Source organism: Oncorhynchus gorbuscha, linkage group LG03 (genome assembly GCF_021184085.1).
Source record: "Oncorhynchus gorbuscha isolate QuinsamMale2020 ecotype Even-year linkage group LG03, OgorEven_v1.0, whole genome shotgun sequence".
In the NCBI taxonomy this organism is placed as follows: Eukaryota; Metazoa; Chordata; class Actinopteri; order Salmoniformes; family Salmonidae; genus Oncorhynchus; species Oncorhynchus gorbuscha.
This window is the reverse complement of record NC_060175.1, coordinates 19,798,073-19,804,431: the sequence shown is the minus strand read 5'-3', so window position 1 is coordinate 19,804,431 and position 6,359 is coordinate 19,798,073. Positions and strand designations below refer to the sequence as shown.

The following is a 6,359-nucleotide window of genomic DNA, read 5'->3' as shown; positions in this document are numbered from 1 at the left end:
GGAGAAATTCAAAGGACAGTTACAGGCAAGAATCACTCTATACAACCTGAATGACATTGTGGTTCTTGATTAGGATCATTTAGATGTGAAAGCAGAGAGTGTTCATAAGAGTTGGCAAATATTTGATTTGAAGAATGATATATAAAACAGTAAATTACCAGCCTTACCAACAGTTACATAATGCATTTTTGTGTTTGTTCCATCAGGAGGCAGAAGAGGCCTTCATAGCTAAACTGTATTCTGCACCAGACATAACTGTTTCGGTTTCGTTCGTTCACTTTGTTGTTTTGTATTTTAGCGTTCAGTTTGATTCATTAAATATTAACATCATGAACACTTACCACGCTGCGCTTTGGTCCTCACCTTCTTCCACCAACAACGGCCGTTACAGATACCAAGAGCCAGATATTGTGTCTAACTAGTATTTGGCTATATATTTCTATCTTATGGTTTATGAGGAGTGTCGATAAAAAGAGACAAAGTTACTTCAGGATGAAGACACTCACATTATAAGAACTGTTCTCTGGTCTTTGGCTTTGGAGGCAGTAGAACTTCCACTGTATTCACTGCAGACACACAAACACATTCACAGAGAGAATGTTATGATCATATTACACACACGTAAAGCACTGGCTATACGACCTCATTGGTCTAAAGTGTTTCACAATTTGTTTTAGTATTGTTTTAGTATTATTTTAGTATTCAATTATCAATATATCCTTTAAGGAATCATTGTAGTTTATTTTTCAGCTCAGCAACAGCCTCAGTCACATCTTCAATGTGAAAGAGGATGGAAAACAATGCTAGGTAAGTCTGAAGATATACTGGGGCTGGAGAGAGACTGATAACTCGAGAGAGGGAGAAGAAAACTGTCAATCTGGCAGCTGCTGGTCTCCTGCCATTGCCCTTGAGAGAGTTTCTCACAGAATGGACAGTAAATGATCTATTCTATTCTTTCCATATCACCTGTATCAACCAGGAGGAAATGGATGTGATCCTCTGTGTTTGAGAGCTGCTCCAGCTCAGTGCTTCTCCTCCTCAGCTATCTCCTGCTCCAGTTGCCCCATGAGTCCTTCAGCTTGACTCACTTGAGCCTTCTCTTGGACTCTGATCAGCTCCTTCACCTCAAAGCACCTTCTTTCAATGGAGTAGATCAGATCAATACATATCCTCTCACTGTCCTCCACTGCTGCCTGTGCAGAGTGCTGTTAGGACAGAGAGAATGAGAAGACAAGACCACTGTTAACTGGGGGACAATATGACCCTGTTCCCCACATTGGGGCTCAGTAGGATTGGAGAGGGGCCTCTCTCATTGGCTGACTGGAGGAGAGAAGTGGAATTGTCTCCTCTGATCAATCATACTCACCTTGAGAGATTTCACAGCCTGTTGGAGCTCCTTCAGCACATTCACTCTCTCCTGGACTCTCTGCTGGACCTTCTGCTGACTCATGTACAGGTACCTCTGTGGACAGCAGTCTTCATTGAGATGTCACGATATTTGCTCAATATTATAGTAAAGTGATTTAAGGCCCATAGAGCGTAGGGATTCAATTGTTATGTTAAATTATATTATCTTATAATCGAAACAGTTCCGTGTGGAACATAGACACGGAAAATAAGCACCCATCACTCAAAAGTGAAACCAGGCTACCTAAGTATGGCTCTCAATCAGGGACAACGATTAACAGCTGCCTCTAATTGAGAACCATACCAGGCCAAACACAGAAATCCCAAATCATAGAAAAAAGAACATAGACAACCCACCAAACTCATGCCCTGACCATACTAAAACAAAGACATAACTAAATAACTAAGGTCAGAACATGACAATTAGTGAGGTCCGGCACTGATGTTGGGTGATTTTGCCTGGTTCGCAGTCGGTGTTCCAATTCATCCTAAAGGTGTTCGGTGGGATTGAGGTCAGAGATCTTTGCAGGCCATTCAAGTTCTTCCACACCGATCTCGACAAACCATTTCTGTATGGACCGCTTTGTGCACGGGAGCATTGTCATGCTGAAACAGCCAAGGGCCTTCCCCAAACTGGGGCCACAAAGTTGGAAGCACAGAATTGTCTAGAATGTCATTTTATGCTGTAGCGTTAAGATATCCATCCACTGGAACTAAGGGGCCTAGCCCGAACTATTATTCCTCCTCTACCAAACTTTATAGTTGGCACTATGGATTGGGGCAGATAGAGTTATCCTAGCATCTGGCAAACCCAGATTAGTCTATTGGACTGCCAGATGATGAAGCGTAATTCATCACTCCAGAGAACACGTTTCCACTGCTCCAGAGTCCAATGGCGGCGAGCTTTACACCACTCCAGCCAACGTTTGGCATTGCGCATGGTGATCTTAGGCTTGTGTGCGGCTGCTCGGCCATGGAAACCCATACCATGAAGCTCCCAATGAACAGTTATTGTGCTGATATTGCTTCCAGAAGCAATTTGGAACTCGGTAGTGAGTGTTGCAACTGAGGACATACAATATTTACAAGCTACGCGCATCAGCACTCAGCGGTCCCGTTCTGTGAGATTGTGTGGCCTACCACTTTGTGGATGAGCCTTTGTTGTTGCTCCTAGAAGTTTCCACTTCACAATAACAGCACTTACAGTTTTTTGCCTTACAGAAATTTGCCAAACTGTTTGGTCGGAAAGGTGGCATCCTTTGACTGTGCCATGTTCAAAGTCACCTTACCCTTTTCTTAGTCCTCTCTGCTGCAGCTGACACTGCATCATGGCCTTTATGTTCATCCACTATAGAAATATAACAAACCCACTGCTGATCGGTATGGCAATAAATATGCAGCAGTTTGTTATGACGAGAGAAGATCTTCTACTGTAGATGTGCGGTGGCTTTGACCAGATTGTGTTTATTTAGTCCAGAACTATCATAGTGAGGCTGGAGGTGAGTCTCACAGCAGTCATCAGACACACCAGACAGGACATGAGGGCTTTCTGCATTTTGGTCCCAGTGCAGAAACCACATGCCACATCTCCAGGTCCAGCATCGTACAGAGCAGGAGCAGCCTGGAGTCCTGTCTTCTTCAGTTTTTCCACCACCTCAGCCAAAATGTTAGAGCAGACCTTGGAGTGAAGGTCTGTGTGCAATGGGGACTGTGTGCAATTGTCATCATCCTGATCCCAGCAGCCTTGAATACAGCTCCTACAGTAACTGCGTCCACAGTGAATAGTAACCGGATCATTCGGTTGAACCAGACAGACAGAACAACAGAACTTGTCCTGGTCCAGCAGAACTCTCTGTTGTGCCATTTGGACTGTTGTTGTTCACACAGACAGAAAACTCATAAACTCAAGAAAGTTTGTAGGAGGTACTTCTTGTCTTCTTCTTCTTGTAACTTTCCGATGCATTGCTGCCTTTCACAGGTTGGCGTAGTTATTATACATGTATACATCTCACATTCCAGCCTCGCACCAGTAAGTGCAGGCCAGTGGTATAGAGAAAAGCCAAAAGCTGTCAAGCTATTTCGCACTGCCGGTCATATTGAACCCAAGAGACTTTCTAGTGTAATTGTAGCCAGCTCACAGTACAATTCCCTCCTAATCTCTTTATACCACCTGCATTATAGCAGGACATGCTGTACAGACTCCACCTCCCAACAGTTCTCACACTTCCCAACTGTATGTTTCCCTACTAAAGCTAACCCACCTCCCAATCCACAATGACCTAACCTCAGCCTTGTTAACAGGAACCCCATTCCCTTTCTCTCCCCAGGTTCCTACTGACCTTCCTCACAGAGTTCTGGATAGAGAAAAACAATCCTCCGTTCTCCTTTCTCTCCCCAGGTTCCTACTGACCTTCCTCATAGAGTTCTGGATAGAGAAAAACAATCCTCCGTTCTCCTTACTCTCCCCAGGTACCTACTGACCTTCCTCACAGAGTTCTGGATAGAGAAAAACAATCCTCCGTTCTCCTTACTCTCCCCAGGTACCTACTGACCTTCCTCATAGAGTTCTGGATAGAGAAAAACAATCCTCCGTTCTCCTTACTCTTCCACTCACGTTGCCACTTCTGAGTCACATACTAGGGGGACTTCCTGGTTCTGAGAGAGATCGAGATAGAGAGAGATTTTGTGGAGTGGCACATTTTTCTACCTCTAACTCTGTATTGCCCGCTATGCACCACCACACCATCCTTGCAAGGAAATCTGGGCAAACTGTAAAGGCACTTAGCTGATTCTGGTAGATGAATTGCCATGTCAGCTCACAAGGTTTAACTCACTAGGACTGATGTCTAATAAAGCAGTTGGTGGCTGACCTGACCGGAGTATCTACATGTAAACCTACTAAAAAACTCAATGGTAAGAGAACTGTAAATTAAAGTCACCCATTACAATACCTTGTAGCAGTGGTTAGAGATAGTTTATAGTTCTTTACTATTGAGGGTGTTGCAACATTATTACCCAGTATCTATATATGAAATTACTCAATAACACCATGGTAAGATATCTGTTGGAGAGAGATCTGTTGGACGGAGCTCATTGTGGCCTTGTGTCCCAAAGAGATGAAGAGAGGATTATTAACTATTAAGTTAATTTCACAGTATGATGAAGAGAGGATTATTATCTATTAAATTAATTACACAGTATGATGAAGAGAGGATGATTAAATATTAAGTTAATTACACAGTGTGATGAAAGACGATTATTAACTATTAAGGAAATTACACAGTATGATGAAGAGACGATAATTAACTATTAAGGTAATTACACAGTTTGATGAAGAGATGGTTGTTAACTATTAAGGTAATTACACAGTATATTATAATTGTTTTCAAACATTGTACAAGCAATTGCCAGAAATGACCTGCTACTATCATGTTATTTCTAGGCAAATGCATCATAATTGATGTACTGTAGAATAAAATCTTATATAAAAGCTCTTTCCTATACCATCTACTCATTTTATGGATCGAAAGGGATTCCATCATCGGTATATAATAGATTTATTCCTATATGGCTGACAGGTGAAACTGACAGAGATGTAAGAAGCTGAAAGCTTTCCTCTCCTCTCAGTCTAATGGGGTTTTAAGTATTGGCCTTTATGGATGCTAATGTTTGCTAATGATGACAGATCCAGGAGAACTGGCCGGTGTGTGTGTGTGTGTCTGATCAGGTCATCCACGCCTTGGGGTTTACTGTCAAGCTAGATGTTGTTGAGGAGTCTGAATTATGAAATCATACATTTTTAATCTGTTTTCTCCTTCACTCAAACACACTTTTGTCATCTGACAGCCTAAAAGAAACACTCCCACACTCCATCACACACAGAGATATATTGTGCCAACCTTTATTTTAGGCTAGAGTATGATGAATATGATTAGCCTACATGTAGCCTCTAGTTTGTGTTGACATTTCAGGTGTCATCAAGCTATTCTATTCGGGGAGATTATACTTAGTTGAATGGATACTTTTTTGAGGCTCCTTTGGGGACTTAGGGACGAGTGAGAGGATGACCTGGTTTCTAATTTTCTACTCTCAGCCTGGTCTGTAGCTACCCATTTTAACAGAGCTCATCCAGGCAGATGAGAATGAACTGTGCAGTGGATTGGATCTTTCTTTCCAAAGGAATATCATCCTTTTATTAATCTGCAGACAATATGATAACTCAGGTTGTTTTGCGATTCTCAAAGCCAGTGCTGTTATTCTAACGGAGGTGCTGCTGTTGAAATTCAACTCTTCTCTGTCCAGAGATAACAGGTAGGCTAGCTAAGTCTCTGACTTTGTGTGACTGTTATTTAAATCCTGACTGTTGATAAAATATTGTTTCTAAATAGGCTAGCCTACTTTAAAGGCTTTTCAACCTTTTCAACAAGCACAAGTGAAGATGATTTCATGTTCTCATGGGATGGATTATTCATTGACACCGACTGGATTGACTCCATGACTGTTTGATTCTGCTCTCCCAATTGTTAAACTTTTAGTGCTTCTGAGATGGCTTAAAAACTACTACATTATCAGATGAATGTATGTCATAAGTGCTATTTTATTTGTTTAAGATGTATTTTAAAACGCTGCTATTTAAGTTTGGCTTTTCATATAGCCTAGATTTCTTTTCTGGTTCATTTCGAGTTAACCGGTGTACAGTATATGATAGGCTATGCAGCATTTCCTCATCATATCATCTGGTCAGTTATTTTAAGGCTCAAATTAAGGTCACTTGCTGTAAAGTGTGACTCTCGGTGAGATAGATATTTTTACATCACTGAAGTAAAACACCAGGGTCCACATATTTTTGGTTTGAATTCAATAAAATTGCAAGAGTGTGCATGCTTCATTAATTAGCTATATATTGTGATTTCTTGTTATTTTGATATATGATAAATAATATTCTACTAATA

General features: G+C 41.4%; 1 pseudogene; it reads right to left on the bottom strand.

Moving 5' to 3' along the window:
- Positions 1-702: 702 nt before the first annotated feature.
- Positions 703-3,271, bottom strand: LOC124016491 (annotated as a pseudogene).
- Positions 3,272-6,359: the final 3,088 nt, after the last annotated feature.